The sequence below is a fragment of the Amblyomma mixtum genome, chromosome 7 (genome assembly GCF_055824585.1).
Source record: "Amblyomma mixtum isolate Tamu chromosome 7, ASM5582458v1, whole genome shotgun sequence".
In the NCBI taxonomy this organism is placed as follows: domain Eukaryota; kingdom Metazoa; phylum Arthropoda; class Arachnida; order Ixodida; family Ixodidae; genus Amblyomma; species Amblyomma mixtum.
In genome coordinates, this window is record NC_143018.1 from 19,041,136 (window position 1) to 19,055,298 (window position 14,163).

At 45.4% G+C, this 14,163-nt stretch overlaps 1 protein-coding gene across 1 annotated transcript in view; it reads left to right on the top strand.

Moving 5' to 3' along the window:
• Positions 1 to 14,163, top strand: part of bma (SCY1-like protein bma) — a 218,838-nt gene that overhangs the window by 102,965 nt on the left and 101,710 nt on the right. The gene's annotated exons all lie outside the window — the stretch shown is intronic.

Consider the following 14,163-nt stretch of genomic DNA (forward strand, 5'->3'; position numbering starts at 1 on the left):
TCCGAGCTTGCGAGAACTCCTTCCCATTGTAAGATCACCGTTTACTCGAGGGCTGCGATGCACATGGTGCGGATGAAGGCTGCGAGGATGGTGTCGGTGGACGGGTTCAGTACTGCCGTTAAGAAAAATTGCGTGTACACTTTGGCAATTCAAGTGTTGAGAGGCAAAAGCCGAGGACACTATGCCGTGACGACTTCCGATGGATGTGACGTCACACCGTTCCCGTCGCTATATCAATACCCAAATTATACATCTTTCGGGGATCTTAAGTGTCAATTACGTTTAATGACATATTTTTCCATCTAATTTGACACAAATCCGACGTTTTTCCGACCATTCTGTGACAATTTTCACTATGCCGTGACGACTGATGCGACGTCACATCGTTCCCATGGCTATATCGACGTCCGTGATATTTCTAAGCAATTTCGACCTTTGTGCCTACAATTAATTAACTAATTATTATATAGTCATCAAACTCGGCTTCGAGGTTAATTTTTCCCACTTCTATTTAAAGCAACAATTGGTTTCCTTCTATCTTTTTTAGTTTCCGAGTTAAACGCGTGTGACACGCTTTCTTAACGGACGACAGTATGAGCCATTAAAGGCTTTCGCCTTAATACCTAGTTTTGGGGTTAGGAGGGGGCGTCCGCTTATAGAAGGCGTGGGTTGTCTGTGCCGTCCCACTGAACTCGCGCTACTTCGTGCCGCCTGGTGGCTGGGTTGCATGGAAAAAGCGACGAGAAATATAACAGCGCAAGAAAATACTCCTTTTCTTTCTTTTCAACCTGTGCCGTGTCGCTACCTTCCTCGCCTCCCACTTTCTTATTCTTAGCAACTTAGCAACTAGAAGAACAGACAATTTGTAAAGAGCAATTAACACCTTGCTTCTGTGCATAGACTCCTTCATGGCTCCAAAGACGCCTTCAAAGCCGTTGACGTCCCCTATCCCCCGTCCGGCAGTAGGCGGGACGTCCGCTGTCAGTAACAGCTGCATGTAGACCTTTCTCCTTTTGTAGTACAGGCTCATCTGCGCTTTTGAACACTCCCTTGCTTCCTGCGTTTATTCAGGGTCACCCCAGGGGTCGCCACTGTCCTGCTTCCTGGGGGCGCCGGGTTTGTTTGACAGGAAAATAAAGCGTCACTCCCATGTGCTGAATTGACATCCCTCATGCATACGTTTTTCTTCTCTCCCCCCGTTGACTTTCTCATCAAGTACTTGCTTTCACGTGGTGCGGTGTAACTTAACTAAATCCACTTCTGGTTAAAATCCGCGCCTTTCCTTTGTTCTCTCCCACTCCCTCTTCTTGGCTCCCGTGGCCCGTACATTGGAAAGCACATACTTCCGTTTGATCTGAAATTCGTTCCTAATAGCCATCGCGATGAAATTTTCACCGTCCTCTGATTAGAAACATGCTTCTGCAGTGAGAGAACTTTATGGTTTGACTTGATTTGATTTATTGGGGTTGAACGTCCCAAATCGAATCAGGCTATGAGGGACGCCGTAGTGAAGGGCTCCGGAAGTTTCGACCACGTATGGTCCTTTAACGTGCATCGACATCGCACAGCACATGGGCCTCTAGAATTTCGCCTCCATCGAAATTCAGTCACCGCGACCGGGATCGAACCCCCGTCTTTCGGGCCAGCAGCCGAGCGCTGTAACCACTGCGCCACCGCGGCGAGAAGAACTTTATGGCTAAAGCCATAAAAGATGTAACATCAAGAAGCGATCATGAGATTATTTAGTTCGGCTAGTCTTTGAGGCTGTATTCTTCATCTATCAAAGTTTCAACTGCCAAACATAGGCAGCACCTTTGTCTCCAGCATACTTCCACGCGCGGAATGCTGTTCCCCGAAAGAAGCATAACACTATGGCGGAATTTCTGCGCTAAGGAGTGCGAAGCATTGAAAAAAAAAAAAAGAGTGGTGTAGGAAGTCGCCCAAATATGTAGCTTTCCTGTGAGGCATGTGAAATTTCTCAGGAAAGTATTCTGACTGCATGTGTTAGAATATGGCAGAAGCGAATCTCGAATCGCAAGCTTCTTGAACTGGCTCGCGTTATTCCCGTATTGTCGTAACGGAAGAGGCCGCTCCACAGGAATTACTTGTTTTAGTACTAGTCTTCACTGTACAGTCGCGAGTAAAAATTATTATCACAGATCACTGCAGATCAGAATTTCTATATCTCACCACGCGGCGCTGCGGTTCGCAGACCTGCCTATCGGGCCGTTTTCATGTTTGCAGCCTAGGGTGGGACGGCAGGAAGTAAGCTTTATCAAGCGTGCACCGCCCGAGCGTTGAAGTGCCGACCCTACGTGACTGTGCATGTGGCATTTATTTTGTCTTTTATCGTGAGCAATGATGGCTTCTTTCTATTTGTCCGCGATGGTTTGTCAAAACGAACTCGCGGGAACAATAGATGACAGCGCTGCTTTTATCCAGCAATTCTGCTGGTCCGTGACACTCCGTTGAACACCCCTAATACTGTAGAATGGGAACGGCCCGGCACTCTCGTTATCAGCCTCTTCATCACCCGCAGCGCCACGCGTTGTCATTCCGGCGCTCCGGTGTTCCGTCATGTGTGCTAATCTTTTTTACTCGCGACTGTACCTGCACTGACTGAACGTAATAAAATACTGTGCCGTTTTATATTCGTGTTGAGCCACAAACCGTGATCATTCTACGTCCGCATACGTTAACAAATCGCAAGTAGCGCTGTTCTCTACAGCCAGGGTCATAGCATAGCCTCAGTGGAAATGAATTCTCGGGAACGAACTCGCCACCTCTAGCATGGTCACCTCAAGCCTTTGCCAATACGTTTCCAATATCGGGCCGATTACATGTGCTGCTTGGGAGGTTGCTCACAACATGGTGGCCAGGTTCCACCTGCCAGCGTAGGCAGGTTGTGATGACACGCAAAGGGAATTATTTAGTTATTCAATGAGTGTGGCATGGAAAAATTCATTCTTTGGCTCTTTCTGGCTATGTTGGTGGTTTACCACGTACATTCTATTCCTTCAGTTTTTTTTTTAATGATGGTTGATAAGTACAATGCTTTTTTTTAACGCTCGTTAATATGTTCGTTCTTCCAGTATTTCGATGACTCAACTGATATTTTTATTCAGTAGGTAAACGAATGAGTGCGTCCCACTGAACACAAAGAATAGTATTAGCCCTGACGAGAAAAAAAAAAGCATTGCTTTCCGTTCAGCAATCCAAATCGTCCCTAAAGCTTGCGTAGCAACACATGACAACGGTATCAGCGCGTGACCAGACGCAAACGATGTAAAAAGAAGTGCATCTAAAGGTCTGTGTTACTATATTTCCTTCGTTTCGGTGGGAACGCCGTCCAGGGCCGACAGCGAATGACGTCGGGCTGAAGGTCGATTCTCTGCTTTTCCTTATCACGTAGTACATGTGCCAACGTCTGCTGTTCTCGCGTCTGCCACGTAAGCGGATGGCTGGGACAGACGTGACCGAACTTTGGAGACGAGCCGAAGAAGGTTTGCTGAGCACGGCCTGACTTCCAAGTGAATGGCTACAGGGGCAGTGAGGAAAAGCGAAGATATATATATATATATATAGCACATTGATAGAAGGGCACAGCAGTTTCATATGAGGCCCGAAATACGAAAATGCTTACAACCTGCGCAGGCCGCTGATTTATTTCGTCGATTTCACGCTAAACATGACCGCGGAAGAAACTTAAGTATAAGTTAGGACCTCGACATTGTGTCATCACTGGTCAGTGCAGAAGATAAGTAGAGCACTCAGCGAAGATAACCAGGAATAACCAGGTTAAGTTGCAAGGGCATCGCGAATTTAATCGATCTCACGAACGGTTGAGAGCGCCATAATCACTTTGCTAATCTTCCATGACAATGGCTGCCCGGGTGTAATACCGGTGTAATGAATTTGGTGAAAGGCTTTCGCTTTAAGGCTCTTCAGAGATCTGTAGTTTTTGGTGGCACTTTCATATTGGCTCTGTAGAGCTCTTAGATTGACCGCTTCCAGTGAACTTTAATCCGCGTTCGTATTCATTAGTGCTTGTTTGAGGCGTTTAATGTAGTTTTCAGTTTTGCTGCTGCTGTGCTGCTCAACCGTACGATTAGCTTTGATTGAACGCACTCAGTTTCTTTTGTAGCTGAATCATCAGCTCATATTTGAACTTCGAATTAAAAGCAGCATTCGGGAGATGAAATGGAAATGAGTCGTTTTGTGTTCACTGTTGAGCGTAAGGGTTATCGAACAAATAACAAAAAATCACTGTTACTGAATTACAGTTTGTAAATGGAGTAACAAGAGAAAGTTGTGGCTGCAAAGCAAAAACAAGTCCCGTGAAATGGTATCTTGGCTATTTAAATAATTTCGATAATATCATCTTCATCAGTCTAATTACGTCTTCAGCAGGACAAAGACCTCTCTGACGGATCTCCGAATAACCCTGTCCTGCGCACTACTGCGGCCAACATCCCTCAAATTTCTTAATCTCCTCCGCCCTGCTGACTCTTTGCCCCATCCTGCGACTTTTCTGCTCCATTACCTTTTTGTCTCATCCGCTTTCCTCCTTTCGAAAACATGTCATTACAAGGCGACAGAGTGATAATCATGCGCGATAATCATGCGCGATCAAAATTTATATTGGCTTTTATGTCGTCAGAGCTTTATATTTACTAATAATTAAGCAGAGATGGTGATTAATTACTGGCAAAATGCTTACAACTGTGCTTGCAGAAGGAAATGCCACCACCAGTTAAAAAAGTAACCGAAGTAAATGATGGAGCGTTCAGACTACAACCCAACTGGAGCTTGATTCCTAAAAGGTGGGTTGTCGTGTTATCGCTCGATTGTCGCGAGAAGTTGCGCCAAAAGGCGGGGCGTCATGTCGCCCTCGTGTTCAAGTCAGTTTTGTAATTGCCGCGTAACTGTCACTTTTTCGTGACGCTTATGAATGCTTTCGTGCGCCATTATATGCAGTAGAAAAAACTGAGGTGAGACACTTAAACTCCACTTTGGGTATGAAGCCATAGCGTAGTTGGTTAATTCCCATATATGCAGAAGGTCATTCTCTGCTTTACATTCATAGATCCCTGGGAATCCTCATACCGCTCCTGGCGCAGTGGTGCTGCGGTTAAGCGATGCTCCACTGCCCTGCGATGGCAGGTCCTCTCAGCGGTGAGCCTTGTGAGGCCCAGGTTGCTCTTCCCGAGCGACCAATCATTAATTAAACTACCACCTGCCGCGGTGGGCAGTTTCCTCACTATCCAGTGCGCAGGTTGTGATGACGTCGCGAGGTCACGTGACCTAGGTGGCCCCTCTTGCTTCTTAGGTTGCTCTCAGTGCACCACTTGTCAAATCCTTGTTCGGGATTTTTCGCTCACAACGCTGACGCCGAAGCCCGACACCGGATTTTTTGATGAACGGTGTCTTTAACGCTATCACATTAAAACCTTTTAAGTAACCGCACCAAGCTGGTGATTGCAGTGGACAGCGCTACGTCATATCCCAATCTTCCGATGCGGCTAAGGTAGCAAAACTATGCCTGCAAACGCACAAGTGACCTACCTAATCCAACGGTATACCGTAGCACCCCTCCCCTGAGCTCTGGACTTTGTTAACGTTCTTCTTTCAGTGAGTGAAACTCCTAATCGATAGCTACCTATCTTTTTAGCGCATGTCACAGATATTTACATCTTCATTCGAAACCGAATTCCGAAAATTGAACTGAGTGCACTTTTATAGGTTTTTGTTTTGGTTTAAACCGAAACATCTAATCTCTAATTATCTATAAGTCAGCGAATAATCCGGGAGCACTGATAACTGAGCACGATATCGAGGAACTTTAAACTTTCCGTAGTGCGGTCTCTATCAAGTTCTTCCCCAATAAATTTTAAACAAAGACAGGTTGCGCGCCTTATCGACTCCAATGGCAGTAGGCAGCCAACCTTAATTACTCTGCAGCTGCCGCGATCTTCTACTTTCACGAGAAGAGAGTCTGAGCTTCTAAGCTACGAGCGGCAGACATGCGCTGTCTTGGAGCGCCCTCTGAGATAAAACGGCGCGAATAGAACGGCTCGCCGGGGAAAGAATCCAGTTATAAAGATAACACCGCAGCGGGATGAAGAAAAAGAAAAGTTTAAAAGCCTACACTTTACTACCGGTATTCGAAGCCCTGTTCGTGGGAAACAGAGCGTTAACGGGACAGGAAGGCAGAGGCGCACGAGGGATCGAAGTCTGTGCCCCAGTTTCCCGTGTTAACAAAGGCTCCGTAACTGCTTCACGGCCCATGGTAGTCTACACACTCACTGTGTCTCCACAAAACGAGGCAGTACCTGGGAAGCTACGCAGCTGACGACAGGCAGCCACCGACCTGAATTTCTAAAGCGTTATTCCTCTGGGCGCACCGGACACAGTCATTCGTGTTATTCCAGAGTTTTTCCAGGGCTGGGGTACCATAATAATTCTCTGCACAGTTCTATGCAATCTCACTCTCTTGTTCCTTATTGATTTTCTTAAACAATGCCATAAATCCACTACGTTCGGGACTTTCCATTCGACGAAGCTGTAACACTGATAGTTAGCGTGACGTCAGGCGAATAACCGCTGACATTTTATAATAGGTGCCGGACAGTCACAGAGACCGCAGACGATAAGAATACTTGGCAGCATATCGCCACTAAAGATTCCCGCTCAACAAGCCCTGTTCCACGCTTAGCTGAGCTGCGTTCACTGCTTGCTTACGGGTCGAAGCTGAGGCGCTGCTTAATGATGATAAGCAAAGACGCTACGGGGAGGGTATCGGCCTTAACGAATTCCTGCTGTGCGCGGCTAGCATCGCGATAACATTGCTCTACAGCTTCTGCAATGCTGTTCGCTTCTAGTTCGACGGCGCATGTATGGTCGATCTCTGAACGAAGGAAAGACGCTGCCGTGATAAAGTTATCGAGTTTGCAAGCGAACGAGGAAAAGTGGGGCCTTCAAGCCGCTCATGGAACGTAGCTGAGAGAGCAAATAAAAGCAAATACAATACAAATACGAACGAAACCACGGAGACAACGGTGAGGAAGGGGGTGTTAAAGTAGTGCGACTAAGGAAAAACGCTTTTAACGAATTTTCTTTTACATTATCGTTTTTCTACTTCGTTGTGTGCGAAGTGACGGCACATTATTGCATGGCTCTTCGGTGTTTTCATCGGAGCTTCCTTCGAAAGCTACACCTCATTCGCATTTTATTGTCGTCCTGTTTCGCATTTTCTGCTCCGCTGTCCCAAACTCTAATAACAAACTCGTTTTAAAGCAAGTGCTATTATACGAGAACCCTCGAGCGCTTAATGCGTTTACGACTGTATTCATTTCTTATAATTTTTAGAGTATGGCAATATATGCTTTTTATGTCATTGACAGTTGCGCTATAGTTAGGTTAGTCAACAATAAAAACAAATATTACAATATACGCAACAGCCGGGAGCTAAAACATAGGGAAAACGTTCATGCAGTTTAATCAAAGCTTTGCTCTTGCTTTTAGGACAGCCTGGTAGGTATGCAACTTCATTCGATGCGAAATATACAATTCAACTATTATAGGCTTCGAAATTTCACGTGCCTGCCCTCTAAGTTGACTTGTGCTGAGAATAAGTACTTTTTCGAAATGGGTCAGCTAAATAATTAATTACTTAATAACTTACTAGGACCTAATTTGCGCCCAATTTCTGTGTTGTCGGCATTTCTGTCCGAAGACTCTATCCGAAAGCGAAAGTATACAAGAGCAGCCATTGAACAGTTTATTAGACTCAGGAAAATGGTAGCAGCTTTGCAGTACGCTCGAAAAAATAAGAAGATTGGCCCCGTGCTTCTGATGGTGGTCTGCATGCAATATTTGCGTGTTAAAAGAGCCAGCGAATACAATGCATGAGAACAAAACAGACGCCAGGAACTTCTCTTTCCACAGAAAAAGAAAATAAAGCTACCTTTGTTGTTTCCGAAACTCCTCCCCTTAAACTCAAAGTCAGCTCATGTATGAGTGGACGCACCTCCTTTTGAAATATCGCGCTTATCTGCCCTCCCATTATTCACATGTTCCTGAAAATGTGGCTCTCGCGTTAACCTTCGTCCCTATCCCGAAAATAAAAGTTTCGCTCAAAACAACATGGGCGCTGCATTATCGCACCCTAAACTCGAAGGAAGTAACACTCGTAGCGAATTTCTCTTTGTTTGCCCGAGAACTCCCGAGCCTGTAGCGGCGGCGTCAACAAAGTTGCTAGTCGAGCTTCGGAAAAGAACTCTCGCTTCTAAAGGAGAGGGTGTTTCACACAAAGGAAGAAAGTAAAGAAAGTGAAAAGGCAACAAAGGTTGGTTTAATGTACACAAACTTTGAAACATATAGCGCGCTCTTTGTGTGGTTTGTAGCGTTCGCTTCCTTTAATGCCTTGATCAGGTCGAGCGGCGGCGAGCATTATGGCGCGAAGGCGTGTTTGCTCACCGCGAACGGAAAAGTGAGAACGGAGGCGAGGTTTGCTATGTAAACAAGCAGGGCGAACTCTTTCATTTTTATTGCTTTTATGAGGGCGATTTGTTTTCTTTACACCCTTATGAGCATAACGCGGCGGATCTGCGAAATAAAATGCAATAAAAAACAAGTGTATTAGGCAAGCGAATCCGCAAAGACAGTTCCTAGAAAGTACTGGTTTGATCCGGATTCTAAGAACATGGTAATATAGTTTAAGAACCAGTTGTTCTAACTGGCGGAAATTGGATAAACTAAGCAACCTGTAATTGGAGCTCTCGCTAAACATGTTGCATCCGCAACTTGTTTATTGGCTCACGAATTATGATATATAGCAATTGTTCTGAGTATTGTCTTAAATTAAGTAACTACGTGTTATTTTTTAATAGTTTGTATTAAACGCTTTGCGCTTGCGTTAAATTAGGCTGTGGTATGTTTGCGTCCCTAGAAGTTAACTTAGTGTCATTACGACAGCAGGGTAGCACGAAAGAATTTTTGTGCAGTGAAAAAAAAATTAAGAATGAGGCGTCCGCAGAATTCTCGTGGCATGTAAAGTTAATGCCAATTATTTCACTGTAATAAGTCTGGCTTTCACTTTGAAGTAGTGTGAGAGGCGAAGTACAAAAATCAAAGTTCGAGCTAGTTTTGTTTATCACAGTGGCGTTTTTGTCGACATTATCACTCAACTTGGTCATCAAGAGATGCCGACAGGGAACTGTACCTTAATTCACTTGCTGCTTCTTTTGGCGAGACAGGCTTTTGATTAAGAGATGGAATCTTTCACCTAGTAGGTAGTTAACTACTTCCATACAGCTTAGTTGACAAGCTGCTTCTCACTATGGCTGTGCACGTCTTCCGTGGCAAACCTGAGTGGCCTTCCGGGCATTTGTCGTTCCGTTCTGTTTCGTTTGATTTCAGTAATCAGCACGAGTGAACTAAATTACCATAGGGTGAACTTAAATGAACTCAACCTTCCACTTGGGGCGTGTCAGTGAAATGTCAGCAATTATTTATACCAAGCTTCTGCTCCGTTTAAACTTGGTTGTGGGAGGTTCCAGCTAGGTGGAGTGAAAAGGTAAATTTTGAAACCAGACTGCAAGGGCCTCCTTTCTTTTTTTTTTTAATGACTGATTTAGCTAAAAGTTTTTTTTTTCCAGAGTACAGAATATTGAAATACTGCTTTCTGAAACCCAAGTGCATTATAGCGTACTTTCTTGAGCGTGTAATGAAGTAATTCAGGCATGGCATATCTCTATACGGAGCCTTGCATTCTTTCCAGTGGAATTTGTTATGTATACGATCTTGATCTTTTTTATACAAATCGGCAAAAGGTTCCTTCACTAAAGCATGCTGCTGGACCACATGGTTCAGCATAGTTAAAAAAAATCTGAGCCCAACTCAGGCAAGGAAAAAAGATCGCCTGTAAACATCCCCTATCGTTATTTGTCCAGCCTATGTTGCACGTAGACATTTCTAAATAAAAGGATTCTGTTCTGTTTAGGCTTAACGACTAGGTTCACTAAGACTAACTATCTACAATGATACAATGCTGTTAACAGAAGGCAAAATAAGTGTTCTATATCCAGCCGATCATACGAGAACGGAAGTTCTCATCGGTGTGATTGCACTGATGAGAAAAGACTTCTCTATGGTATGCTAAGGCTTCGGATCGGTACTGCATTTCTGCTGACATATCGATGTCTCGCCAACACAAAGTTGTACCGCGAAGTACCAAAGAAAAACGCAAGGAAAGAAAGAGAGACTGAGAAATGAGAAGCAATTTTCGTTCACTTTTTTTCTTTCACGACGAGTTGACACAGGATGGAGCATCCTCATCAATCGAGGTTCGCTCGGATGCGGACCAATGCGCAGCGGCCAAGACAAACGGTCGGGGGGGGGGGGGGGGGGGGGGCAGTCACTCGCCTAATGGACGGCCGACAGCGTGTGTGCCGCCCAGAAGATTTGCGCGGGCAATTTGTCCCGGCAACAATGAGGATTTCTTTTTGTCCCAGTGCGGGCTGTTGTCGCTCCGGGCGCCATCACTTTGACTTGCGGTGACGGCGGCCCGGTTACGAAAGTGACCGCAACCGTGTCACGCCCACCTTGTCGCGGAAAGGCGTCCTCCTGGAAGAAAAATTACAGTTCGACCCGAAGTACAGCTAGGCAGTAACGACATGAAGATCACACCAGCGACGTCCATCCCCACTACTGCAGATTTCGCCATGCACACAATGGTGTGCTTAGCGCCTCGAAAGGTTCATGAACCCTTCGAGGCGCTAAGCACACCATTGTGTACTTGGCGAAATTAGCTTCTCCTGAGCGTTCCACGCTTTGCAGTGATTTTTTTTAGAGCTCAAGCTGTACTTGACGACCAAAGCTGCAAACGCCGGGCCATCGCTGAAGCCTTAACCTTGAACCAATGAACAAATAAATTAAATATTGCCGCGACTAGGGATTCGAACCCATGGCGGCGCGAACAGATCAGCTTCGCTTGCCACTGCTCGAGAGCACTATGCTATCGCTGCTTTTTTTTTCCTTCAACATGGTATATATTACAATGATCCGATGTTTTATGTACATGAGAACTGTACGATAGTCGAGGCTGAGGAAGCGGCCGTCGCTCTAGCGGCAGCGGAGGGCTATCGATCTAAACGGTCTCTAAAAATCCTTACAGACTCACAAACAGCATGCCGCAACTACCTACGCGGCAGAATAGGGCACAGAGCGCTCCGCATACTCCGCTCTGGGGGCCACATAACACAACGACAAACAAACGAAGAACCAATCAGGCATACGATAGTATGGACGCCGGGACACGCGGGAGTAACAGGGAACCAAGAGGCGGACAGGATAGCTCGAGGGTACACTTATTACCGAGCATCTAAAGTAGGCGACCTCGAGGGGAACGAACCTGTACCCCAAGATTATTCGGCGATACTAAACTATTATAAGGGCTGCAGAAAGCGGTATCCACCACCGGACTACTCCCTTAGCAGAGAGGACTCTGTCGCGTGGAGGCAGCTACAGACGGGCTCCTACCCGAACCTACACGTACTCAACAAAATGTATCCCACACAATACAATAACAAATGCCCTTGGTGCCAAGAACCCCCCACGCTGTACCACATAACGTGGGCATGCCAGAGAATAAGCGTGGTACCAGTGATAACAAACCCAAGTGCGGAGCAATGGGAAGGAGTGCTCTCCAGCGATCGCCGGGTCGACCAAAAAGGTCTGATTCGGCGAGCACAACTAGCAGCAGCATCCAGCGGAGCCCTGGACTAAGGGCAACCGACCTTTGAGCAAGATGGACGAAGCCATCTCAAAACCGCCGAATACAACCGAATCTAGAGCTAATAAAGTTTTCACTCACTCACTCACTATGTACATGAGCTATATACAAACAAACAGTGGCACATCAACACACATAAGCAACGAAGCACGAGAAGTCAATTCGGAACACAAAGCAAATACATCATAACAGAACACATCTTAGCAACAAAGAACTAGAAAAAAAGGCAATGAACAACACAGCGCAAAGATTGAGTGCCACTTCGGTTCAAACTCGTCAATCCAGAGCGAGTTTGACTATGCTATCGCCGCAGCCGATCAAACTTCGAGTTAAACTGCAACACAATCTCGATCTGCGCATTGTACATACATCGTCGTCTTCTTCAATATAAAAGAAAAACGAGAAAGGAATCACATGCACACTCCATAGGAAAATCAGTTCTCATTTCCGTACTCTTGGTGACCATCAAATAATTAGCCCCGTCCGTAAAGGCGATGTATTTGGAATGAGTAGAAGCAGGGCTTGCTGTGTGGTACTGGTCTGTTTCATGCTTACAACCATCCATGCTTCGTGTGGGCACCGAGCACACGCGAAACCAAACCGTGCTCAGTGTTCGCAATGCTCCGCTGCAATAAAGACAAGAGTGTGGCCAGATCACAGATCACTAACAGATCACTAACAGATCAGATCAGCTTAACCTGCGTTAGAACTTAACGGGAGTCTAATATCGTCGACAGAAGTGCTGACGACCCAGCGGATAAAAACCATGAGCTAGTCAGGCTTAACACACGCTTTCACACACCTTCTCGGTTTAACTACGCTCAAACCCTACCATTTATTTGTTTCAGTAGAATTTATAATTATTTACATTGGGAACAGGTTGTTTACTTTTATGCCAACTAGCGAAAGCAGGGCATATTTCAGCGTCGTCCGCCACTTTCACGTGGACAGATTTAGCAATTAGTAATAATATTGCTGTGTTTAAATTTCCAGCACCGTGTGCATCTCCGAAACACAAGAAGCGATTTCAAAGTCGTCCTGTGTTTATTTCACGAATTCTGATCCTTTCATTTACTGTCCAGAACTATTGTGACACATTGTGTGAAGTTTTGTTCGTCCCTGTAATAAACTGACAGTTGTTGCTTTGCGTTGGAAGACAAACAAATTGCCTTTCTTAAGACCTAGATATGCTATTCATGCGAACAAATATGTATTTTAGAACGAAAAAACGAGCTGAGCCTGATAGGGTTCATAAATTTTCTTGAATAGCAAGTCTGCAGCGAATCAGAGCTAGTTGGAGTACATAGAAAGTGGCCTCCGTTCGTCTGGAAAATTTATCAATTGAATGAGTACAAAGAGTAAATTTCGAACGCGAACAAACAAAATTATTAGTTTCAGGGGCGTAAGGAGGCGCTTTCTAGCAAGTTTCAGCCATAGGCGATGAATGGTACATAATTTAATATGATTTTGATTGTTGTCCACGAGGAGCCGCTCGCTTTTTCAACCCCATCCATTGATGTCAAGGTGCACGTGCCCTAATTACTGTGACGTCACTGAAACCGGTGGATATTTCCAGGAGCAACCAGTGCTTGCCGGCTGCGTGTACGTATTCAGTAATGTGGTTGTCCAGGTTAGCCGGTCGACTACGGTGTCAATGGGGGCATCTGCGCTCGCGCCGACCGCGATCAAAATTTGCGGTATAAAATCGTTTATAATTAAATATTCAGGCTACAGACTAGTGTCTTTCAGTTCATTTTTCATGATTTAGGTTCGTAATCCATCTTTCCAGGCAAAAAAAAAAAACGAGCATCCAATAAATTTGCGTTTGTACGATTTTAACAATATGATTGTTTGCCCAGCCAATCGAGTGAGCTATTCGAGAAGGACGGGGCACATAACGTCAGTTTCTCGCTTTAAGACAGAGAAAAATTTTGTTTTGACATTTAAATGGAGTGCAGTAGGGCCTATGTAGGAACAATTAGCTAAACACCCATACCTTCGGCATTGCCACAGATATCAACAAACTAGCGTTTCATTAGGAGGACGTATCAAACTGCTGTTACCACGCTACCGCTAAATTTGCCATGCCTTCTAAGAACTGAATGTCCAGCCGGACAAATCTTTAGCTAGCGTTCGTGACGGCCGCTTTTTCTGCGCTCTTGCGCTTTGAGACGAAGCCAACTTGCGGAAAGCTCAACATTAAGCACGGGCTTAGTGAGCCTGTGCTTAGAGTTGATATCTTCGCAAGTTTACTCCGTCATCAGCTGCAGGAGCACGGAAAACGTGAGCGTCACACACTCCAGCTATAGATTTGGCCTGCTGTACAACTAGCGTTTGATGGGAGTGATAACGGTAATGGTATACCATAG